We start from the raw sequence: 26,879 nt of genomic DNA, 5'->3' as shown, positions 1-26,879 counted from the left end.
AAATAAAGCAACAAGGTTGGAAAATGGATCTTGCAGCTGCTGCTGCTGCTAAGTCACTTCAGTCGTGTCCGACTCTGTGCGACCCCATAGACAGAAGCCCACCAGGCTCCCCCATCCCTGGGATTCTCCAGGCAAAATGGATCTTAGGAGCTAGCAATCAGAGGTTTTTAGAGACCTTGGTCATTTAATTGGCAACACAGGTAGACAAACCAGATTTTACTGTGTTGAGGAATGAATCGGTTTAGGAAGCTTAAAAGTGGTTCAAAGGAAGGAAAGACTGTGTCCACAGAAGATGATCTGTTGTTTGTTAGTTTGTTGTGATTGTTATTGTTTGTTTCACATGTGGGCAACTGAAGCATGTTGGCATGCAGTAGGAAAATGGAAAATGCAGAAGATAGAAGGAGTAACTGATATAGTAAGATCCTGAAGGAGATAATTAATGCTAGGCAAAAAAGTATGTGAGATGTCAGGGATGGGTAGCGTGATAGGACTGACATTTGATAGCTCTGTCTTCTGTTTGAAAAGAAGGCAAGGTTAATACAGTAGCTGAGAATAAAGGGTAGGAGATAAGTTGCAAGCAGTTAATTACATGATAAAAGGAAACTGGGGACTGAAAAAGGAAACTGACTAAGAAAAGATGAAAGAACTGTAAAGTAGCTCCAAAATCCCAGCTCGGGTTGGAAACCAGAACTCTGAAAGGGCACCAGGCGATCCAGTTTTGTGATTTTCCCTCAGCTTTGCTCAGCAGCCTGGGAGTTGAGGCAAACATACATGAATGGGTTCGTATGGCCTCAAGAACTAGTGAGGAACAATTGAAAGTCATAGACGAAGAAACTGATGGCGGATGCCTTAAAAGCTAACCATGAGGGCCCAGACTGGTAGAGAAGAAATTGAAGATTAATAGTCTAGGAGAAAAGAGAAAAAAATGAAAGTCAAAAGTCATGGTGAAAAGGTATTTATTTTCTGGGGCTGCATATATCCCAAGAAGTAAGTCTGCCCCTACCACATGTATCTTTTGCCACTGGTCCCAAAGAAACCACAGAAAACAGGCTGAACACTTTGGAGGGCATAGACTGGACTTAGAAACATAGCCTGGAAGTCAGAGTTTCATTCTCAACTTTGCCAATAACTTAAGACTGTCATTATCACAGAAGGCTGACCCTTAGGAAAATAATGTACTTGTATATATTAAAGTGGAAGAAAAAGGAATCTTCCATGATACAATGGTGAAAATTGGCAAGGGACAAATATTTTTCGTTTTTGCCTCAGATTCCAAAAGTATACTGATGTTTTCCTCAACACATGCTCTCTTTTTTCTTATTTTAAGATTCTCTATTTATTCTGTAAGAGAGTCTCCAGAGCTGGCACCCTTCTTTTGGCACTCATTCCTGCTTTCTGGGTTTCCTCTTTCTTCTCGCTTCCTCTTGTCTCTGGCCATTGAATATTGTCATAGTCCCAGCATCCTCCCCCACCCAGTGACCAAATAAAGGATTCCCATAAACTCTGTGTTGAAATTTTTTTCCAAGAAGGCAAGGCTCAAAATGATGGTGCTTGGTTAGAGAATACATTTAGCTACCTCACAGCTGACACCATCCCGCTAATCCTTCATTCTCTGTGCATTCAGATGAACCTGAGCATCTCTCTGTAGTATTCATAAGGAGACCCCTGGTCCTGTGGGCCCTGCCTCCATATGTCAGAGTGGCAGAGTAACCGACCATGTTATTCACTGTGAGATACCATGCTCTAGTTATCCTTTATTTGCTTGAATGACTGTAATGAACATAATAGGGTTTAGTAGTTCCCTAAACCCAACAAGAATTCCTAAATTCCTTCCCTTGGTAATTTGAGGGGAATTTCAATAGACAACTCTAAAGCCCCTTTCTCTTTACAGATATAAATCCTTATAAAATTCCATTTTTTCCTTATTTTTTTATGCTCACGATTCTCTTATAGCTCTTTCCAGTGATGCTAAAAAAACCAGCTGGTCTGGAGATTAATATGACCAGACATACCATGAATTTTTTAAATCTCAAAAGTCCCAGTTTCTAGTTCTTGGTCAATCAAATATAGGTTGTATTTTCTTGTGTATATAAAAATGTTCAGTGTGTTATCATAAGTCTCCTCTCATTTTGGGGGGGAGGGATCTCACTGTTTCCTAAAATTTTCTTAAATGCTTCTTTGTTAGAAATAGAGGGAAACCTGAAGAATGGAGGGAGAAGTATGACGTGATAGAAAGAGAAAGCATACTAAGGAAGAAGGGAAGTCAATGAGGAGATGAAAAGAATAGTATTTCCCTTTTCCCTAGTCCCCTCAGAGCACTTGTATGTTTGGTTTTGATATTTCTCTTACCTAATGCCCCCAGATGATCTCTTCCTAGCAATGTGCTCTACAAATATATATATTTTTTTCTTACATATATATGTATATTTCTCACATATATATTTTTTTTCTTTCATTGCCAGTGACTATCTCCTCCTGCTCTAGCTGCTTCACATCTTCTCCAGCTGACTCCAGGGACTTGGACCCAAGGCTACTAGTTCTACTTTCCCTTGGCCCAGGCTGGCATGGAGAGTGTTAATGGCTGATATAAATCTGAAAAGAACTTAGGCAATAATTTGGTTTTACTTTATTAACATTCAAAATATAAACAGATAAACTGCATGTTGAATTCATTAATTCATCCTCCTCTGTTTAAAAAGATGAGAACTGCATTTTTAAGAAAGGGATTGATTGGTGTCATGTACATATTCATTCACTCCTGTTTATACAAGATAGTAAGAATATTAACATGGAGGCAGAACAATGGCACTTATAATTCTATCGCCACTGTTTATGTGAGAAGAAAGTATCTGAAAAGAAACAGGGAGAGAATGTTTGCTGCTCTGTATACATTAAATGCTTGTGTTTTTGTATATACGGCATTTGAGGAGGAAAAATTAAACATGTTGAGGAGGAATTCATGTTCTCCATACCATGTTCACTGTAACCGACCTAAGATAGCTAAGTTCAGAAAAGACTAAAACATAATGGCAGGGTACCTCCTTACAAGGAGCAAGGGGCCAGAGATGTGTGCTCCATTAAATCCTTCCAGAGGCTGAGCTTATTTAAAGTTATAATCCTCTGTTGGGGTCTGAAGTGTTCTCCCCAGAGAGTAGTGAGTGTTGTGTCTGGGAGACCATTGACTCATAATTTGCCTGAAACTCAAGATATATATCTCAGGAGTGGAGACCCCATCAATTGTTCAAAAAAAAAGAAAAGAGAAGAATGCTGTTTTAAATAAGATGGTAAGGATCCATGTCAAACAAATAGTACTGGGCAGACATATATGATTTTTCTTGACGGTTTGAAAAAGACAAGGTAGTTGATGGTGGGGAAGGAGTTTCTTACCTAAGTTGAAATGAACTGAATTGATAATATAGACCACAAAGGGTCAGATTATTGATAAGGGCTTAATGGATGTTGGGGTTTCCCTGGGTGGCGCTAGTGGTAAAGAACCCACCTGCCAAAGCAGGAGACAGAAGAGACCCAGGTTCCATCCCTGGATCAGAAAGATCCCCTGGAGAAGGGCATGGCAACCCACTCCAGTATTCTTGCCTAGAGAATCCCGTGGACAGAGGACCCTGACAGGCTATAGTTCATAGGATCTCAGAGTCGGACACGACTGAAGCGACTTAGGACATGCCAGTTCTTCCCTGTAGCTCAGATGGTAAAGAATCTGCCAGCAATGCAGGAGACCCAGGTTCAATCCCTGGATCGGGAAGATCCTCTGGAAAATGGAATGGCAATCCACTCCAGTTTTGCCTGGAGAATCCCATGGACGGAGGAGCCTGGCGGGCTACAGTCCATGGGGTTGCAAAGAGTCAGACATGACTGAGCAACTAACACAACTACTGCTGCTGCTGCTGCTGCTGGATGTCACAGGGCAATTGAAAAGAGTGAATAAGGAACAAGAAGTTGTTATAGGCAGATGGTTATGTTTAGGATAACTTACAAGAGTGAGCTAGTAACCTATCAGTAATATTGGAGACATAAAAACTGTAAAGTGTACATTACAGTAGAGGTCCTCGAGAGCTGCAATGGAGTCTAATCAGCAGAGTAATTAATAGTAGACTCTGGAAAAACTTCTGTTAAATTAGTGAATGAAAGCATGCCTCCATATCGACAGTGCTTTGCATGTTTTCCCGTATCTAACTAATTCTCAAGGAAGGTCCAGACACTGTGTTAGGCTCAGTTAAAAACACAGGTATCTCTCCAATGGGAAAGCTGAGTTTTCTCAAGAACATAGAGTCACTAATTCTAATTGGTTTATTCATTTCAATCCTAATTCACGTTTCTATTCTTGTTCCACTTAGGTAAACATATTTTATTGCAGTTGGACCAATGTTGCATGCAAGTGATGAGAAATGAGATTAGAGAAGTAGTGAGGGATTGGACGCCATAGACCTAAGTCCTTTAGAATCCCAAGAATCAATGATGGGCAGGAATCTTTGAAATCAAATGAAGCAGTTCCAGTCAAAGACTGGAGGCACTGATATAAGAGCTTGATTTGGGCTATAAATCAAATATACAATTTCCAACCAGTGTAAATAAAAACATTGTTCATCCAGCACCTTTTTTGCCTATTAACCCAGTTTTACCAACCTAACACTCTCAGTTGGCAACCACACCTATAAGACACTTAGGAAGAAGCATTCAATTGTTTTAGAACTTTCATAAGGTTTTTAGGTCAAGATCATAGGATTTAAGACACTCTAAACATGAATTTTAAATATTAGATGATTTTCCCTTATATTGACTGACCACCGTGCTAAGAATTACAGAATTCCTGGACATTAAATAGTGTGTGCATAAACCATTCTGCAGAGGAAGGAGAGGTTAAAAGTTCACACAAGATGTGCAAGTTCTCCCACCAAGCCCTACCAAAATGAGCCAATCTGCCACACTTACTTTTAAGAATGCAAGAAATATTATGGTTTGCCTAAAATGGGACATTCACAAAAGGTCATTTTCTTGTCCTTTTATGTATAAATTGCTAAAACTTTGAAGCTGTAACTAGTATTACTGAGGGGAGTTGCTGAGAATTTTTCTTATCACATATGAGAGATGACAGACTTAAAATCTGATGGCTCTTTTGATAGCTTCTGAAAGAACTAGAACTTGTCTGGCTCCATTTGTCTGGCCAAGATGTATTTCTATGATTTATCCATGGAGTTTTTAGCAGAACCTTACACTTACTGTCTAAATTAATGATATTCTCTTCTTTTGCCATAACAAAAATCATGCTACACTATATACATTATGTTAAAGATTTTTTATTTTAGCATGTGGACATATTCTGTAGAAGCTTTTTCAGTTTCATCATGTTGACAAGCTGATTCCATTAAATCACCCACCATCATCATGTTCACTTTTTTCTTTTCTTTTTTGAAAAGTTAGAAAACAGCGATCATCTCAGAGTTTTCAAGACATTCACTTTGGCAAAAATAAATCTGGAAAAACATGAGCCTATTCCTTGAAATGGAAAAAGGATGGGTTGTGTCATTCTTCTCATTGGCCCTTCTTTTTAAGTTGTTAAAGATGAGGAAGGAGGCTATGGGTCCTTTTTTTTTTTTTTTTTCCTAGTAAAAGGAGATTTAAAAAATTTTTTCTGGATATAGCTCAAACTTCTCTACTTCAGTATTTATTATGTATTATTTGTTATTTAAAAATAGAAACTTCAGTAAGTTGGATGAATATCATGAAAGATTTCATTCAAGCATTTTTGATCATTTCTGCACTGCTGATAAAAAGTTATTTGATAATATTTTAGGGTCCCACTGCTGTTTTGAATTAGAGCAGACATATCCTAGCTCTCCCAACACCATGTTTTCCTCACTGAGAAAAAAAAATCATCTGATCATGCTACTGCTGGGTCATTTAAAACACTGAGTGGATGAGTGAGATGAGGGAGGGGTAACCCTCAGGATGGGGTTAATTAGCTCTGTGGGCTTGTGGACGGGTCACTTCCTCAGGATCTATTCATGCAGGAGGAACCAGGCATATACAGACTTATAAAATTAAAATAAAGCCATGAACCCTCATACTCTGGGCATAAACTGATTGCCCTTGGAGATGAGAAATACTCACTGCCTTTTGTGCATGGGTATTTTGGGCTTCATTGGTCAGAGACAAATGGACTTCCCTTAAAGTGTCTGGTGCAGGTCAGACACTGAAAATATATCTACAGTTTGAGAAGGCTCTGGCAAATCTGGTGTTTTTTGAAATTTACCTCTGCTGACTCTTTTTAAAGTCATATCTTGCTCAGTGTCTTGTAATGTGTCTTATTTTCTAGGTGTCATCTTGGAAACAACGTAATTTCTTCCTGAAAGTATGAGTGAATCCTTTCTATTTTCATAATTGTGTTTCATAGGTTGCCACTGGTTCCCTGCCTGCTGAGATCAGCTCAGCCAGGGTTTGGCCTGAAGGATTCTGCTAGGCTGTTTACAATCTAATCCTTTCATGAAGTGAAAGGTGAAATAGCAGACAAAAAAACATCCTCAATTCCTAGGCCATTAATAGGTGAATACAAGTATTCAGGTATTTATAAGTAAATTTCACCCACTGGAAAGATACTGTGAAAAAGTCTACTTGAGCACATGCTCCAAAGAGCCAGGAATGAATGGCAATTAACCAGGAGGAAATCACTAACGAAGAACATGTTTGTAGTGTCAGAGGAAACCGTATATGTTTCCTTATGTTTCTATCTAAATTACTCTGACATCAGTAGGAACACTTCATAGAGTGTATAGACAGAAACTCCCCAAATGTTTATAACTTTCAATCAGAAATATATTCAGTTCAGTTTAGTTGCTCAGTCGTGTCCAACTCTTTGCGACCCCATGGACTGCAGCATGCCAGGCCTCCCCGTCCATCACCAACTCCCGGAGTTTACCCAAACTCATGTCTATTGAGTCGGTGATGCCATCCAGCCATCTTATCATCTGTCATCCCCTTCTCCTCCCACCATCAATCTATAAATATATATATAATATATATATGATATATGCATATGTATGAATATATCTTTATTTGCAATTAAACCATAGGAAACTTTGTTTCTTGAGATAGGAAATCAGGTGACCCCCTTGGGCAATAAAGTTGCAGTATCTATAGTTCAAAGAGTCTACCATGACCCCTACCACTTACCACCATCACCACCACCACCACCACCACACACACACACAAACACAGAATCACCAAATACCCTCCTCATTACCTTGGAAAAACCTGAATTTGGATCTTGTAGAGATAGTTTAAAATGCCAGTTCCCCTAAGAAGAAGTATTAAAGCATTTCAATTGATAACTTTTCAGATAACTGAGAGCAGGTTACAGTTGGGGAGGATGGAGAACCAACTGTATCCCCAAAGAGGCAGTCCCGATCACATTTGTTTCTTTTTCTTTACCTGCCTAATGATAGGAATGTGGATGTGAAACCAGGAAGGGATGGACTAAGGGAACCAGGAGTAAGTTTTATGAATTCTAACATTATTATCAGCTTTTTGAACCATAGCCTTTCAAATTCCAGTTGCTGGTTAGCTTGACACCTTTACTGTTCAACTCATTCTTCACATTCAAAACAGCATAAGGAGTGAATCAACCATAATGATATGATAGGTTATCAAAGTCAGCTTAATGCTGGCTTTATTTTCTGAACTGATATTGAACAAAATGTTTCTATTGAAAGGTCTTAGGCCTCTATCCTCCCAGCTCCTGATCACAGCAATAACCAACCTCCAGAAGTCATTAGTGGAGATAAGAACAATATTTTCCAAGAAGTCAGCTATGAAGAAATTGTCATAATTTATCTCTGATTTGTGTCCTTATGAAAATAATGGTTTGAAAGATAAAACTACATTTCTCTGTCTTGATCTCTTTTTTTAACCAGATCTTTACAAGTAACACTGGGACTGATTTTTTTTTTTCCCCTAACAAAAGTTGAATAACATTCAAAGGCTTTAAGTAGCCAAAGTCCATCTTTAGAAATAGCTTTTCTCTATAATGTACTGCCAATTTCTTATGTGTGTGTATTTTGACCTTCCTGATACCTCTGCTATGGGCTGCCTGTTGATTGGTACATGTTAGTGCTTTGCTTATAAGAGCTGGGCAATAGTTCAGCGATCCAACCCAAATCTGGGCCATAGATAGAAAGGGCTCATCTTCTGTTTAAGAAATGTGGCAAACTACATGAAATGGATTTGGTTCAGACAAGGTCTTTGGAACTGCTCATCTAATCTTGTGTGCTTGTATGGAAAGGACACTTCTGCTGAGCTCCAAAGCCGAAAGGTAAATAGATAAGAAAGCCAGTAATTTGCCACCTCTGTTAGAGCTCTCCCTGAGTCTGTCATTAGATTTACATTCTTAATCATATGGAGCCCATTTTGGCCATTTAAAAGTATTTGTTCACCAATTCTCCTGATGTCTTTGAAGATAGTCCTGGGAATAATAACAGAGAAATCGTATATAATTTTTTGGTCTTTTTTCTAACTTTTTAAAAAATTGGGTATTGAATTTATATGCATATTCATAACAGGTTTATTAAATATTCAGCTAAAATGTCTTGGACATGAAAGAATTAATTGTTAGAATGTTTCACTCTAGCTAATCATTATGTTAAAAACCATAGTAGATTCAAGTATATGTTTGCTCAATTCTGTTTGAGTAATTAATATACACTTGGCAAATTGAATCTATATACAAGCAGTCTATACACTATTTTGAATTTAGTTACAGACTTCTTGTGTCACACTGTCCTCTTCAAACCATAGAATGTATTTTATTCAACTGTGTTGTAATTCTATACAATTCAGGGAATCAGCATGTTATAGGATTTTGTAGTAATATAGAGCAAAACGAGACTAGAGAAGCTATTGAATTCACCCTCCTGACTGGAGATAGAGCTGCTTTTATTCCATCAGAAACAGACGAGGATCTTTCCTATTTTTAAATAACCGTGAAGATAGAAATTTCATAACAGCTCTTAGCAATCTATTTGATTATTTACCACTTGTACATTTAAGATGTTCATCCTAAAGTCTTAAATTCTTCACTGGACAGTTTAATATCATTTTGCCCTAGGACACAAATGCCTATCATTATCCTCTTTACAGCCCTGCTTATAGTCAGAAAACTATGAAGATATACCTCAGCTCTTTCTTTTGTATGCGATATTATTCCAGTTTTTTTAAACATTTACTTTTGTTTTTATAGCTCTTTCTGTACATGAATGGAAAGGGGCAGTATTTTTAAAAGGTCTGTCATACATGATGCCCCTGAGAAAGGCACTGCATGTTTTAATTTCACTGTGCTGATGTGGAAATAGCCACAGCTTTTTCATTATATGCTGATGGACAGAGCATTTGTGTTCATTTAACCTTGAGGTTGAAACTTGTTCCCAAAAAAGTAACTGACTCATAGCATTGGCTAGACCCAAGAATAAAGAGCATCAGTTTTCCTAATCTTAAAGGCTCATCTTGCCCCCACTCTGAAAACGTGCTAAAATTAACTTTTCCTTGACCTTTTCTGCTGCTATTCCTTTACTGATTTAACAACTTTTTTCTATCATCTTTGTCTCGTAAAATAAATAGACAGCGTTTATTCAACAAACATTGGAGGGTCCTGCTGTGTTTAGGACACTGTGCTAGGCTTGGGAGGTTCTAGTGTGAACTGTTAGCAAAGGCTCAGGGGCAGAGGTGTCCTGGGCATGTTCAGGGAGAGCAAATAGTCTGTCACAGTGTGTAAGGAAGCAGTGGTGGGGGAAAACAAGAGAGGTGGATTGGGGCTAGATCCAGATCATGAAAGATCTTGGATTGCTCTTAAACAAATAGTTGGTGGTAACAAGGACAGAAGTAACATTTTCCAATCTGTATTACAGAAAGCTCTTATCAAGTCTTTAAAACACAGACTGTGCCCACATTGTCCTCTTGGTTTAGTATCTAACAGACCATCGGGTAAAAGTACCTGCTTCATTTATGTCTTTTTATATAAATTCTGTGTCATAATTTTTCCCTTTGTATTAAAAAATTCAAGGAAACCATTTGAGTAAAGACAGCCTTCTGTTCACACTGATCTGGATGGTTCTTCCTCCTGCTGTGCCCATATTTATTCCAAAGCCCTCTGTACACTAACATGTTACTTTCTGTGTTTATATATACCAAGGAGTCTGGAGAAGAGTTTGTCCTATAATAGGCACAACTTTCTGTACCAAATGGCATTAATGATGGGCTGTGAGCAGCATTACAACCAAGTGTTTCTACTTGATTGGGCCACATGATAACAATGCCAGATCATTACAGCATCTCCTGTTTGCATGCATGCTAAGTTACTTCAGTTATGTCCGACCCTTTGAGACCCTATGGACTATATAGCCTGCCAGGCTCTTCTAACCATGGTGTTCTCTAGGCAAGAATACTGAAATGGGTTGCCTTGCCCTCCTTCAGGGGATCGTCCCTGACCCAGGGATTGAACCTGTATCTCTCACATCTCCTGCATTATCAGGCAGGTTCTTTACCCCTTAGTATCACTTGAGAAGCCCTTTCAGTGTCCCTTAAAGAATATTAATGTACTATATAATAAAAGGTCCTGGTATACCAATCCATTTGGAATCTATAAAGCTATAACTTTGGGAGTTTGAAATATGGAAGGAAAAGTTGTTTGGAGTCAGATTGTAAAGAGCTCCTAAACTGTCATCATGCCATCGAGTTAGGTCTGTTTTAGGAGCTGTAAGAAATTGTCCTAAATATATTAAGCAAATTCAGTCCCTGACACTACCTCCCACCCTGCTCTGCCACCCCTCCCAGCCCTACTGATTTTACTTCATTTCTAATTCCTCAGGCTTTCGATCTGTAAGAAGCAGGAACACTCAGGCGGATTAGTGTGAGATGGGGAGAGTCTCAAGTTATATCTCAGCAATGTCTCAGGCTCAGAAATGGCCCCAAATCTAATTGCTGAACTTGAGTTTTTTTATTTTTTAATTAATTTTTTTATTAAAGGATAGTTGCTTTACAGACTTTTGTTGTTTTCTGTCAAACCTCAACATGAATCAGCCATAGGTATACATAAATCCCCTCCCTTTTGAACCTCCCACCCATCTCCCTCCCCATCCCACCCCTCTAGGTTGATAAAGAGCCCCTATTTGAGCTTCCAGAGCCATACAGCAAATTCCTGTTGGCTATCTATTTTACATACATAATGTAAGTTTCCATGTTACTCTTTTCATACATTTCACCCTCTCCTCCCATCTCCCCATGTCCATAAGTCTGTTCCTATGTCTGTTTCTTCATTGCTGCCCTGTAAATAAATCCTTCAGTACCATTTTTCTAGATTCTGTATATATGCGTCGCTCAGTCACTACATACGCTGTCGTATGTAGTCGCTCAGTCGTGTCCGACTCTGCGACCCCATGGACTGTAGACTATATACGCTCAGTCATATATAGTCGCTCAGTCATGTCCGACTCTTTGCGACCCTGTGGACTGTAGCCTACCAGGCTTCTCCATCCCTGGGATTTTCCAGGCAAGAATACTGGAGTGGGTTACCATTTCCTTCTCCAGGGGATCGTCTGGACCCAGGGATCGAACCTGGGTCTCCCACATTGGAGGCAGACGCTTTAACCTCTGAGCCACCAGGGAAGCCCATATATGCATTAGAATATGATATTTATCTTTCTCTTTCTGACTTACTTCACTCTGTATAATAGGTTCTAGGTTCATCCACCTCATTAGAACTGACTCAAATGTGTTCTTTTTTATGGCTGAGTAATATTCCATTGTGTATATGTATCACTTCTTTATCCATTTATCTGTCGAGGGACATCTAGGTTGCTTCCATGTTCTAGCTATTGTAAATAGTGCTGCAATGAACAATGGGATACATGTGAGTTTTTTTATTTTTTAATATCTATGAATTTGGTTGCATTGGGTCTTAGTTGTGGCATGCAGAATCTTCATGATGTCAGGGGTGTCTTCCGCTTTGTCACAGGGACTCTCCAGCTGTGGTGCACAGGCTTCAGTAGTTGTGGCACGTGGGCTCCAAGATATGTGGGCTCAGTAGCTGTGGCTCATGGGTTTAGCTGCTCTGCAGCATGTGGGAATCTTAGTTCCTGACCAGGGATCCAGCCTGCCCCTACATTGGCAGGAAGATTCTTAACTACTGGACCACCAGGGAAGCCCCTGAACTTTAGTTTTTGAATTCTCTCCTTTTACTGATCATTATTTCATCATCTAAATTTTGAAGGTAGGCATTATTCAGAATTATCATAGTATTTTAAGGAATGGTAAAGCATCACTATGATATTCCTGTTGTTCTTCTCAAGATTGTCTTGAAAAGCAGGCCCCCAAGATATGAATGACCATTTATGGCATTTATAGTCAGTCCCCTTAAGACCAAGAAACTTGCAGGAGACGCCAGAGTACCTAATGGGAAATTGAGCATGCTTTGTATGCACATCTGAATAACCCTTCCACCTGACTTTAACTTGTAAATCTTTTGCCAGGTAGAAAATAGAGAATTAAAAACCTCAAAATTCAGGGTGCATGAAATGTCATTAAATCTAGTATAAAATTTCTTGAATCTGTCAGATAAAGGAAATCATGTATCCAGAGTGAAGATGGAATATCAATTGACAGGAACCTATGAAGCTGGCACTTATTCTGAGAGACATATGAATCTAAAAATCCAATAATGCCTCTTCCTTTGAAAACACTGGAAGCCAGAAAGGTATTAGGAAAATCAATAAGGTAAAAAATCTTCATCCTACTGTTTGGAATGACTCCCACATAAGAATTAATTAACACAATACTTCTAGAACATGAAAAGAATGTTAAAATGTTATCTCATAGAAAACAAAGATATAAACCCACCTAAATATTAGAGAGAGTAGTTGGAAAAGAAAGATTGGAAGGATTAAAGGGATGTCTAAGAGGTCATTTCTGTCCTGTTGTCTCACCATTTACCCTGTTCAGATAGAAGGATAAGTGTTGAACTTCAGTTCATCTGAATTCCTCAGCTCTGTCATCAATGCTGTGACACATTCTAATTTTCTGATTCATTTGTGATGAATAAGTTCTCTCTTTTCTATTCACAATGCTAAAAGTAACCAGTTTTTGTGAGTGAGTTATGATTATTTCCCATTTTTTTAATGTACTATTATTTTCCCTTAGCAAGTTTCTCTCACTCTTTACCAGCCAGTGTGAACCCCACTTGCAGAAAAGCCCTTGGACAGTACCATTGCCTAGCCTTGGAGTTAGTCAAGAGGATGAGAGACTGACCCCCTGGGCTCCTTTGTTAATCCAGCCAGTTACCTCAACTGGCAAGTGGCTCAGCTTCTGCCCATAAAATAGGTGTAATATTAACAACAGCTTTCCCTTACCACCATCCAATATGTAGAATCCAAATCAAGCCAAATATGTCTCCTTCCAAAGGAGAAGCCTGAACTAGCCTAACGAATTCCTGAATTAGTCCAGATGTCAAGGGCAAGCATAAAGAGAGGAATACCTAAGGTACGGGAACTTAGGATTTATAAATATATACACTTTGGAACAGTACAAACTTATTAAATCCAAGAAACTGTCTGATTTAAGGTGAATTTTCTAATTTCTCAAATCTCATTTTTTCTCTGGTAAAGTAGAAAGGGAAAGGGAAAGGGAAGTTGCTCAGTCATGTCTGACTCTTCACGACCCTGTGGACTGCAGTCCACCAGGCTCCTCCGTCCGTGGGATTTTCCAGGCAAGAGTACTGGAGTGGGGTGCTAAGTAGAAATGACACTATATACTCTTGTAGTCAGGATTAAATAATATACTCTTAGAGCTGCTTTTTAAACTCTTCTAGGCAGATGATCCTCAAGCTAAGGTGAGCATCCAGTATTTGGGGTGCCTGATGCCTGATGCTGGGAGGGATTGGGGGCAGGAGGAAAAGGGGATGACAGAGGATGAGATGGCTGGATGGCATCACTGACTCGATGGACATGAGTATGAGTGAACTCCTGGAGTTGGTGATGGACAGGGAGGCCTGGTGTGCTGCGATTCATGGGGTCGTAAAGAGTCAAACACGACTGAGCGCCTGAACTGAACTGAACTGATGCCTGAAACAGTGTGCCGCAAATTAGGCTTTCAGCAGAGTCTCAGGCTTCATCCTAAAAATATGTACATATTCTGCTTTCTGCTCCTCAACAAATCCTTGTTTGTTTCACCAAACTGGAAGTTCCATGGGGACAAGAACAGGGTCTGTTCTTTTTGTGTGTAACTTTCAAGAAGTAATTATTGGATAAATGAGTACATGTACAAATAAGATTTTGAATTACTTAACCAGAAGGACAACTGACTCTCTAAAGAGACAGCCACATCTTTATTATTTACTTTGTGGCTTTGCATACTCGTCAGACTGCTCCACTTCCCTGGGTCTGCCCATATTCAAATTGAAGAACATTTACTTAGGATACCTGAAACCACAGAAGGTCTTCAGTGAATAGTACCTCTTATTATCATTCCTTTGCTCATTATTTCCTTTACCTTATTGTCCCTAAGGCTCTATGGCCTTTCTAATAAAGAAGTTGTCAAGGACTAGGAAAGTCAGAGTCTGGAAGTCCCGTGAAGGAGTCTGTGTGTTTCTAGCCACACATATTTACCCATGTAGTATGCTCCATTTTCATACATTTCATTTACTCCTGGCTTTAACTTTATAGCAACTTGTTAAAACATCTTAGAAGTGATGAGCAAGGGGACTGAAAGAACACTTTCTCCCCTCTCCCTTTAGGCCGAGGGTTACTAACCTGGAATTCTTAGAAGACCTCCTTGGAGTTTGGGAGGTGCTTGAAACTTGTTATTTTTGAAGAATTTTAGGAAGAGAGATTTTCATAGGCATCTGCATCACCTTCAAAAGTTGGTAATCATTGCCCTGGAACATTGCATACACAGAAATCAGAATGGACTAATCTTTCAGTTACAGTTAATAATACTTTTACTTCCATGGAGACTGATCAGTTCAGTTCATTTCAGTTGCTCAGTCGTGTCCGACTCTTTGCAACCCCATGAATCACAGCACGCCAGGCCTCCCTGTCCATCACCAACTCCCAGAGTTCACTCAGACTCACGTCCATCGAGACAGTGATGCCATCCAGCCATCTCATCCTCTGTCGTCCCCTTCTCCTTTTGCCCCCAATCCCTCCCAGTATCAGAGTCTTTTCCAATGAGTCAACTCTTCGCATGAGGTGGCCAAAGTACTGGAGTTTCAGCTTTAGCATCATTCCTTCCAAAGAAATCCCAGGGCTGATCTCCTTCGGAATGGACTGGTTGGATCTCCTTGCAGTCCAAGGGACTCGAAAGAGTCCTCTCCAACACCACAATTCAAAAGCATCAATTCTTCGGCGCTCAGCCTTCATCACAGTCCAACTCTCATATCCACACATGACCACAGGAAAAACCATAGCCTTGACTAGACAAACCTTTGTTGGCAAAGTAATGTCTCTGCTTTTGAATATGCTATCTAGGTTGCTCATAACTTTCCTTCCAAGGAGTAAGCGTCTTTTAATTTCATGGCTGCAGTCACCATCTGCAGTGATTTTGGAGCCCAAAAAACTAAAGTCTGACACTGTGTCCACTCTTTCCCCATCTATTTCCCATGAAGTGATGGGACCGGATGCCATGATCTTCGTTTTCTGAATGTTGAGCTTTAAGCCCACTTTTCACTCTCCTCTTTCACTTTCATCAAGAGGCTGTTTAGTTCCTCTTCACTTTCTGCCATAAGGGTGGTGTCATCTGCATATCTGAGGTTATTGATATTTCTCCTGGCAATCTTGATTCCAGCTTGTGCTTCTTCCAGCCCAGCGTTTCTCATGATGTACTCTGTATAGAAGTAAGCATTATGTACTCTGTATAGAAGAAGTATTAAATAAGCAGGGTGACAATATACAGCCTTGACATACTCCTTTTCCTATTTGGAACCAGTCTGTTGTTCCATGTCCAGTTCTAACTGTTGCTTCCTGACCTGCATACAGATTTCTCAAGAGTCAGGTCAGGTGGGTGGTATTCCAATCTCTTGAAGAATTTTCCACAGTGTATTGTGATCCACACAGTCAAAGGCTTTGGCATAGTCAATAAAGCAGAAATAGATGTTTTTCTGGAACTCTCTTGCTTTTTCGATGATACAGCAGATGTTGGCAATTTGATTTCTAGTTCCTCTGCCTTTTCTAAAACCAGCTTGAACATCTGGAAGTTCACGGTTCACGTATTGCTGAAGCCTGGCTTGGAGAATTTTGAGCATTACTTTACTAGCGTGTGAGATGAGTGCAATTGTGCGGTAGTTTGAGCATTCTTTGGCATTGCCTTTCTTTGGGATTGGAATGAAAACTGACCTTTTCCAGTCCTGTGGCCACTGCTGAGTTTTCCAAATTTGCTGGCATATTGAGTGCAGCACTTTCACAGCATCATCTTTCAGGATTTGAAAAAGGTCAACTGGAATTCCATCACCTCCACTAGCTTTGTTCGTAGTGATGCTTTCTAAGGCCCACTTGACTTCACATTCCAGGATGTCTGGCTCTAGATGAGTGATTACACCATCGCGATTATCTGGGTCGTGAAGATCTTTTTTGTACAGTTCTGTGTATTCTTATGGAACCCCACTCTAGTACTCTTGCCTGGAAAATCCCATGGACAGAGAAGCCTGGTAGGCTGCAGTCCATGGGGTTGCGAAGAGTCGGGCACGACTGAGCAACTTCACTTTCACTTTTCACTTTCATGCATTGGAGAAGGAAATGGCAACCCTCTCCAGTATTCTTGCCTGGAGAATCCCAGGGACAGAGGAGCCTAGTGGGCTGCTGTCTATGGGGTCGCACAGAGTCAGACACGACTGAAGCGACTTAGCAGCAGCAGCAGTGTATTCTTGCCACCTCTCCTTCATATCTTCTGCTTCTGTTAGGTCCATACCATTTCTGTCCTTTATCGAGCCCATCTTTTCAGGAAATGTTCCCTTGGTATCTGTAATTTTCTTGAGGAGATCTCTAGTCTTTCCCATTCTGTTTTTTTCCTCTATTTCTTTGCATTGATCGCTGAGGAAGGCTTTCTTATCTCTTCTTGCTATTCTTTGGAACTCTGCATTCAGATGCTTATATCTTTTCCTTTTCTCCTTTGCTTTTCGCTTCTCTTCTTTTCACAGCTATTTGTAAGGCCTCCCTAGACAGCCATTTTGCTTTTTTGCATTTCTTTTCCTTGGGGATGTTCTTGATCCCTGTCTCCTGTACAATGTTACGAACCTCATTCCGTAGTTTATCAGGCATTCTATCCATCAGATCTAGGCCCTTAAATCTATTTCTCACTTCCACTGTATAATCATAAGGGATTTGATTTAGATCATACCTGAATGGTCTAGTGGTTTTCCCTACTTTCTTCAATTTAAGTCTGAATTTGGTAATAAGGAGTTCATGGTCTGAGCCACAGTCAGCTCCTGGTCTTGTTTTTGCTGACTGTATAGAGCTTCTCCATCTTTGGCTGCAAAGAATATAGTCAATCTGATTTCGGTGTTGACCATCTGGTGATGTCCATGTGTAGAGTCTTCTATTGTGTTGTTGGAAGAAGGTGTTTGCTATGACCAGTGCATTTTCTTGGCAAAACTCTATTAGTCTTTGCCCTGCTTCATTCCGTATTCCAAGGCCAAATTTGCCTGTTACTCCAGGTGTTTCTTGACTTCCTACTTTTGCATTCCAGTCCCCTATAATGAAAAGGACATCTTTTTTGGGAGTTAGTTCTAAAAGGTCTTGTAGGTCTTCATAGAACCTTTCAACTTCAGCTTCTTCAGCGTTACTGGTTGGGGCATAGACTTGGATTACTGTGATATTGAATGGATTGCCTTGGAAACGAACAGAGATCATTCTGTCGTTTTTGAGATTGCATCCAAGTACTGCATTTCGGACTCTACTCAGATATCACAAAACTAAACTCAGACTTAACCCCTCTCCCTCTCTCTATTCTTGCCTCCCCTACTGTTTTAAGGTCCTGATTCATTTGGCCTTTACAGTTCTTTACTCTTTGCTAGATATTTGTGCTTTGAACCCAGCATGCTTAATGCAAATGATTTTAATCTCGTGCAAAACCACTGTAGATAATTCTTTGCGTTTCAGATGAAAACAATATACAGACATACAAAGTGAATATCACTTAGGCAGAAAGGGCACATATCAATAAAATAACAATTTGAGCTGAACAAAAATAAACCCATGCAGATTAATACATATTTTCAAAATTGCATAGCAGATTGTAATTCAATCAAGAAACAGGGGCCTTTTGACATTTATGAACATTTATAAATTGTAGAAGAACTCTGAGATTAAATTTTTAGCCTTAATATTAAATTTGGGATAGATATTATTGATTTTCATTAATACATAAAGACAACAATTATATCCAATAAAATCTTTAATTTAACTTGGCTTTAATTTGTCTTAGACTGTGACATACACACTGTGAATTTTCTCTCCATCTTGGATTCCTGTCATTGACAGCCTGTGTGTCATTTGACATCCAGGAAAGATAGTTTTTCATTCCAGACCTTGGATATATTAGTCAATCTGGGTATAATTTACATCGATCTCTTTTGATCACATCAAAAATTTAATTTTGACTGATTAACTTTTATGAATAAATACTCCTTGAAATTTAGAAAGTTGTATGCTTAGATATAAGAACATAAATGCTGAGTATAGTTCAAAAAGAGCATAATTATTATTGAGACTTACTGGGTTTATAACATACAACAGAAAAATAAGCGAGCACACTGCACAGATTAACCACCAATCATATTTTTCTCTGTTTTTTCAAAGGTTGGGAAAGAAAGCAACCTCAAAAATATTGGGGGAGCCGGTGGGAAGGAAGGAAAGGAGAAAAGAAGAAAAGAAGGAAGGAAAAATAGTTTAAAAGATGCACTAGTGTGATAGTCTAGGATCCCAGCTTGTAGACGGGACTAGAATGTAGCAAAACTTAGAGTTTTAAAGTCTTTGAAGCTAGTTTGTCTATATATATATATATATATATAGACACTCACATATATATTTCAAGTTTGTGTGTACTTTCAGTAAATCATACATAAGTTAATTATCTTGCTTAAAATTTTCATTAAGCTCATCAATTTTGTGAAACAATTTAAAAGCACTGGGAGACCCCCGACCTCTCTTTATGGTCCAAGCTGCAGATTTTCAACTTAACTCTTCTTGTCCAAAGAGGTAAACACCATCCTTCACTCCTGCATGTTCATGGAACAGGGTTTCATCTAGTCCACAAAAAGAAAGATGTATTTTTTGGAGGAAGCTCTACAATGGTGCATTTGTCCAGAAAACTTACTGAGAAGTGAAGCTCTAATTGCCAGTTTTCTGCTTTAGCCTTATTCTATGCTAATTTATTTAATCAGGTCTTTCTACTTGATCTTTTTTAATACAGTTTGTTTTGCATTTTTCTGGAGGCCTTATGTGAAGTGGCTAAAGCTATAGTGTCAGAGACACAAAAATTCAACCAGTGTATTTTAAGTCCTTGACATATTTGAGTGGGGTGGGATAAGGAGACCTGCTTTGTCTTCTTAGCATCCTTGTTTGGTTTATTCTCTTGGATCTTCTGTTACTTCAGTTTTATTTCTCTGTAAGAAAAGCTATCAAAACAATAGTGAGCAGGCCAGCCCATTAATCGCTTATTTGACTTGTGTGTTGACGATTACAAAAGAAAATTGTCAGACTTGAAATAGGGAATGAGACACTGTTAAGGTCAGCTCCCCCCAAAACTGAAGTTTGTGTTTTTTTTTCCTCCTTTTACATTTATTTATTTTTAATTGAAGGATAATTGCTTTACAATATTATGTTGGTTTCTGCCTATGTTGATTCATGTTGATGTATAGCAGAAAACTGAAGTTTTTATTATTAGAAATGCATTTTAGGGGACAGATGCTTTTGTTTAAAATCCTTTGGTCAGAGGGCACATTCCTAGCCTGGTGCTATGCAGCAGACAAGGCAGTAACCACTGTCAGGTAATGACTGACAGCACATGGAGGTTTTGAATGTATCCAAAGCATTAAACATACTAAATCTACCCTTCAAAGAAGCAAAGTCTATGAAAGTCTATCTTTGTCAAAATTAGCTAAGATTTGCCATGTACAACATAGTAAAGCTTTTACTTGTTCTCATTGTGCTACCCAATAGCTATTTAAGCAACGATAGAAATGGTCTGTCTGTAAGGCAGCCACCAGCCACAGGTGGATGTGGAGCACTAGGGATGTGACTAGTAGACCAAGGAACCAAACATTTACTTTTTTATTAAATTTTAAGTATTTTACATTTAAATAGGTATATATGGCTAGTGGCTACTATATTGAACAGCGTAACTCTAGAAACTGTTTATATGATTCTGATCAAAATAAAGCTGACAAAGAAAGAGGTAGCACCCCTTCTACATGGATCAGACAGCAAGAGGCCACATCTTTGGACATTTTATGAGTCGTGAATCTTGGGCTCCAGGTGACAAAATGGGCTCTTACTGCTCATGCTTCAGGAGCAACAAGTCCTGTCTAAACTTAATTTGCTTTCCTTCTCTCCACAGTATCATTGGGTTTATTTTTAATTCCTTGTTTTGTCTTTAATTTTCAGTTCCTTGACTGTCAGCCTGTGGCCTGCCCCTTCTCTTTGTGTAAGTAAAATGGTTTCTTTACTTTTCAAAAAAAACAAAAGTGCCTGGTTTGGGAAATGTGAGTCTTTATTGGCATGTTTTCCCGTTGGCTTTGTTGTGGTTTGCAGCGCGTCGTAACTGTGTATTGGCTTCTTTCCTGTTTGGAGTCGATGCTCTTGGTGGTAGTGGTAGTTGCCATCATGACGGGGCTGAAAAGGCCAGCAGCCCGAGCCACTGGGCTGTATTATATAAAGACTGCCTTTGACTTGGCCACAGCTGCTGTTTGCAAAAGTCACTGCTCTTCTAGACTACAGCTTACATTCTTCAGTCAGATACCAGCAACAGTTGGGCTTTTGCTCTGCTGTCAATCAATGGGCAATTATTTATTCTTCAGTTATATACCCATCGCTAGGTTCAATAGCTTTTCACTTCAACTTCTAGATCAGAGGTTTCATTTTTTGTACAAAATTTCTAATATCCTTTTACAGGAAGTATAAGACTGAAGTATAAAGCTTCAGTCATTTAGGCTGAAATCCTGTGAAACTGTAAAGTCCAGGAAAAAAAAGAGAGAAATCCAGGATTACCTATGCTAGGAGGTTTATAGAAGGTACCATTCTCTTTTTAGAAAAGATGGAAAGTCATTTGGGGAAAAATAATAACTTGATTTCAGATGAAAAGAGAGAATATTTATTATTTAAAGCCCAAATTAGGCTGCACTGAGTTGGTTTGGATAAATTTTACGTCGAGCTGCTTGAAAGAGATTCTGGGGCCATGAACCCAGATAATCAAAGTCACTGTGTAAGACACTACCCAAGTGAGGCTACAGGTAGTGGTAGTCACCTCACGGGATAAATATTATCAGCGTCCTTCCAGCTGCTTCTCACTCTCTAGTGAACGCTGTCCCCTATTCACAACACTCTGTCTTACTTCACTGACGCCTTCGCACTGCGAGGTATTTCGTGTGTTGCAATCATTTGCACAGAAAGGGTGTTCCCATGGCTCTTTTGCTTGTGTGTGGCTTCCACTCACATTCCTAGAAGCGAGTTGCAAATATATTTAGGGGAGCAATATCCTCCAAAGGATGCTAAGGCTAAAGTCTAAAGTGACAGTTATTTGACAGAGAAAGGAGATTGATTAAACTCCCCAAAGACTGGTGCTGTGTGTAATGCATTTATACAGCAGGGGTGGGTCCTCTCTGCCCCTGACAAGTCTTGTTATTCCTCATTCTCGGTGTTGACAGAGTGGGTCTGTCAGTGCTTTGGAGGGTGTCGGCGTTCATGCTTGCAGTTACCACTTTACGTCTCTGTGTCCCTACTCCAGTTACCTAGCACTGTGTATTTCTAGTCCTCTGACTGGCAAATCATTTTTGTTACAGTTCTTTTGTGTAAAAACAGTTCACATAATAGCTGTGTGTTAGACAAGGCATTAATCCTCACATCACCGGGGATGAGTCAGCACTGTGCACTCCTGCCCGCCGGCTCAGCTATTATGACGTCAGCACTGGAGGGCAAGCTTCAGACACAAGCAGTGCAGGGGCCTGGAGACCTGGGTCATAGATTAGAAATCGAGGGGAGACCTTTGAGATAAAAAACATAATTGAAAGGCCGTGCCTGGCTCATAGGAAAATGTGAAACTGATTCTATACTACATCAGCCATCCATCTGGCAGCTTCTAGAAAGATCCAAGTTTTAACCAGAGATGAGGCTGAGCAAATGACCTGGACTAGACTGAGAGCCCATCCATGTACCCACTAACCTTTTCCCACCTCCCAGGCCAGGCTTCATGCTTGCTTAGATTGTTTCAAATCCTGAGACTGCCTTTATTTCAAGGGTGGCGGGGCCTGTGACAGTTCTGCTGACCTCATGTGCCCACAGACACAGCTGATGGCTCCAGAGGTGGTGCCCAAGGGGCCCATCAGAAGGAGAAGGAAAGTTCCCTGGGGTCAGGTGAACACATTATCCCTTAGCGCTTCTAGCTCCTAATGCCACTGAATGGCCTCCTCCAGGCAGGTGCAACATTCTGCCTGTTCGAATTTTTTCTCCTTGGCACTGCCTTTAGTCCAAAGTCCCAGTCTGGATTTGACATAGATTTCAATAGGAGCTGAATAGCTTCCAGACGTTCCCCCGAAAGTGTTTCATCCCATCCATCTTTAGCAGAGCAGAGAGGAGCCCTCCATGACCTGACATGCTACCTTGAAATAGATAGCACAGACTCGCCCTATTTGAGAACCAGGTTCTTATAATGTAGAACTGTCCACAGTTCAAACTCAGATGCATTCTCAGAAAGGACCTTTCCGTATTGAAAACTAAATGTTGAAAAGCCTGAAAATTCACTGCCTACCTTCTCTGTTAACAAGACATTCCTCTATCACACCCTTGATCTCCCACTCTTCCTTTCACCCAGTGATAACCATCCAAAGTGCCTTACTACTGGGGTCTTCTGCCTTCATTGCATTGCTTGGAGGCTCCTATCCTGCTTGTAGAAGCTACTACTACTGCTTAGCTTAGGTTTTGATGGATTATCACGTATGGCTGTTTATTCAGTTTTCAGTCAACAAACGTTTATGGAAAACCAGTCACTATTCTCTGTTCTTAAAACTGCTAAATAAATAAGAAATGCTCCCCATTGTTAAAAATCTCAGCCTGATAGGGAGATATACATAAATAAAGGCCATGCCATGTGATGGCCACTGGAATGGAGGTATACAAGATGTAGCAAGGGAACAAAAAAGAAGCAGGAGCACCTACCTGCACATGGGAGGTGCCCAAGCGGAACCTAAAAGCCTGAAGAGTGAACTGTAGTTTACCAGGTGAATATGGGGGAGGGGGAAACAACAGAAGATCGTAATCAGAAAAAAAGCCAGCGCAAAGGAGGTGACGCACAGCAGGCAGGTTCCGAGTTTTCGACTAGAGTTTCGTGACTGAAGGAGATCCTTTCAGAGGAGATGAGGCTGGCAGGTAAGCAGGAGGCAGATCATGGAAGGCTTTGTATGCTGAGCAAGGAGTTTGGACTTGAAGTAACAGGCTTGGTGAGGCTTTGAAGAATTTTAAGTAGATTTATGTTTTAGAAAAAGAGCAGTCTGGTGACTGACTGAGAAAAGGGAGAGCCGGTCAAAGATGAAAACCAAGGGCTTCAACTGTGCAGTGGGGCTGGGAAAGGAGAGGAGAGGCCACTGGGTAGTGCGGCATAGACACTGATGTTTGCCTAACGCCAGCCTGGCTTGGCCCCATGCACAATCCTTGCCTTCTTGGATGAAGGCTCACATGTTGTGTGGGGCCAAATTTCAGGTGAAATGTTCCTTTACAGTCCCTTCACTGGAGACCTCAACTTTAGTTGGGCCTACTGGTTTCCAGAAATATGTGTCTCCTTCTCTCATAGTGGCCTTGGCAGGCCAAGAAGGAGGGGATATTGCCAGTCTGGCTTTTCCCTTCTTTCACCTGAAAATGAAGCCAGTTCTTAATAAGATCCTCCTAAAGCCAATCAAAGCCCCAGTTCCTATCATTTTCCCATGGCTGCCCTTTTCTGAGAAGAAGTTCTGAGCCATTGAACTGAATTGCAACTTATGCACAGCCGAGTGTTGAAACAATGCAGGATATTTGTTCCTTCTTTCTGAATTAGAGTTCACCATAAGCGTGCTTTTCTCTTGTTCACTTTGGGCTGCCAGGACAATTTAAAGGAGGTTTTCAGCAGCTTCTGTTGCATGTGCCATGTTCTCTTTAGCAAATGGGAAGATATGTGTGGGTGTGCATAAGTCTTCTCTGTATTACTTTCTGGAGAAATGTTTGCAGAGATGAACAAGATAAGGAGTAGGGACCTATTGAAAGCCCAGGTCCCCTCAGTGACCTGAGTGCAGAACGTAGGCTGGTGATCAGATGGTCAATTATGTGTTTGTCAAAACACAGTGGGCTGCATTCCAGACTGCCAGCTTTGGAGGCCCAGCTTCTGCCAACCAAATGTCATCTGGGAACATGCAACACTGGGCACTGTGAAGGAGTTTGAAATAGACCATGCCACAGCCAACCTACTGCCAGTCTTATAGCACCAATATGGCATGCACAGCCGGGCCCCATGTTTCAGAGCTCAGGAATTCACTGTTCTAAATTCAAGAGGTCAGATGGGTTCATGTTTTCAAAGACTATGTTCTCTGCTTTGAACATTGTGACTTGCTCCTCAGCGATTTCCAAGTGATTTTTTCCAGTCACATCTCTGTGGAAACCACTCTTTTTATGATGGTTATGAGAGCCTTGTAAATGTCCCAGAGGAGAGAAAAAAAATAAACTTGCTCTGACAATGACTATGAGATTCTGATAGAGGGATTCCAAGTCTTAGGAAATTACATGAAAGGTGCATAGCTTTTAAAATATCAGGAACCACCTTGGCAACTTATAAAAAGCAGAAGGGCTTTGCCTATTTTATAAAGTGATTTGCATATACCTGCATAAATAATGTCCCCACCTGTACTTTTATGCATTTAGGTTGAATAAATTAAATTCAGTGATCTTTAAAATATTCACTGTCTTTCATTGCTCAGATATCATTTTCAGGACCCTTCCTCCTCATGTGTTTTTCCCCGTAGTAGTAGTGGCCATTTTTTTCTATCTTTGATTCAGAGAATCAAAACACACTACGGACCAGTCTATCATAGCCAGGAGCATTACCTCTCTCTGCTTCCTTTCCTTTTAGCCTTTCTACCTATTAAACAATGCTTTCCATAAGCTTTTCATAAAGGAAATGGGAGAGTATATTACTAAAATGAAAACAGCTCAAGCTAGGATTCAGAATCATATTTAGTGGAGAGTTAAAACATAAACAAGCACATTGGCCTTGTGTGTTCTTAAGAAACTTAAAATTGAGTTACGAAAAGAAGCCATACTATTGAGTGTTCCATATACACATAAGATAATAACAATTCCAAAAGGAATGATACTCCAATAAGTACTATAGGATTTCTTTCATGAAAGAAAACTTATGGGCTGGAAAACATCATGTAAAATGCGATTTTTGTTGTTGTTCAGTTGCTAAGTGGTATCCAACTCTTTGTGACCCCGTAGACTGCAGCACCCCAGGCTTCCCATTTAGCTAGTCTTGAAAAATGGCTTGAATGTAAAAAAAAGAAAGAAAGAAAGGAAAAGTAAAGAAATGATATCCTGAGCAAAAGTATAAACCTAAGTGTAGGATTCTTTGAAGGGGTACAATAAAAAGCAGTTTTTCCCCACTCAAATTTTAAGCCCATTGAAAAATAAAAAAAAGTGATAGCTGGGGAGCCAAAATTTTTGCTAAAGTCTAGGTGGAAGGACAGAACTTAGCATGAGAGGTAGAAGGGGCTCAATGACTCTTCCTCCCAAGGGGAAATCTGGATCTGCATAAGAGTAATGCCTTTCCAGGTCACTGACTCCCTCTAGTCTAAGCAGTCTAGAAAGGAGAAAGACTCAGAAACTTCAATAGATAAGTCCCAGCCAACTGAGAAACAGGGACCAAGGGCTGCCTTACCAACAGGATGATTCTCCTCCATGGAAAAGTATTAGCATAAGGAATGAGGCAAGATATGTTTAGAAAACTTCTTTATGTAAACTGGGAGGGGGAAGAGGCTTTCCTGCAAACCCTAAGATCCACAAGCTGGGAAACAAGAGGAGGAAGTACTGAGTAAAATGAAAATGGAAACCAGAGCCAAGAGGTCAGATAAGGCTCTCAAATGCCTAAGGGGACATACCTGAGGTTGAAACCAGCTGTCATAGAATTATTGGAGTTCTAAACTGAGGGTTCCTTTTTAGACTCTTAAAATTACCAGAATCAGAATCCCAGGAACAAGCAAGAAATGAAGACAATGAACTAAACCCAAATTGGAAACAAAAACAAAAACTCTTATCTTTTGTGAAGCTAGTGATAAAATTTGTTGAGTACTTGCCTTTCTTTGGGTACTAGACAAAATATTTTTAATGGCTATATGATTTAACCTTTTAAACTACTCTTATTAAGTCTTGTGTGTTATCCAAGTTATACATATCAAGAGTTCACTACTTCCAAGTGTTGAACAGTTCCATGGTTTGGTCATACTATGGTTTAACCATTTACTGATTGAAGGACATCTGGGTTGTTTCCAGTTTGGGGCTATTGTAAGTAAAGCTGCCATAAACTTTGTTTTCTGTGTGGATATGTTTCCATCTGTTTGGGATAAATGTACAAGAGTAGCAAGATCTTTTTAGAATACA

At 39.9% G+C, this 26,879-nt stretch overlaps 1 protein-coding gene across 26 annotated transcripts in view; it reads left to right on the top strand.

Annotated features, from left to right (window-relative positions):
- Window positions 1–26,879, top strand: part of ZBTB20 (zinc finger and BTB domain containing 20) — an 869,429-nt gene that overhangs the window by 645,226 nt on the left and 197,324 nt on the right. For all 26 annotated transcript variants that reach the window (XM_055568256.1, XM_055568236.1, XM_055568251.1 and 23 more), the window contains one exon: window positions 20,652–20,691. The gene's annotated coding sequence lies outside the window, so the exon portion shown is untranslated. The remainder of the gene's footprint in view (window positions 1–20,651; window positions 20,692–26,879) is intronic.

This window comes from Bubalus kerabau, chromosome 2 (assembly GCF_029407905.1).
Source record: "Bubalus kerabau isolate K-KA32 ecotype Philippines breed swamp buffalo chromosome 2, PCC_UOA_SB_1v2, whole genome shotgun sequence".
Lineage (NCBI taxonomy): Eukaryota > Metazoa > Chordata > Mammalia > Artiodactyla > Bovidae > Bubalus > Bubalus kerabau.
This window is presented reverse-complemented; position numbering and strand designations above follow the sequence as displayed.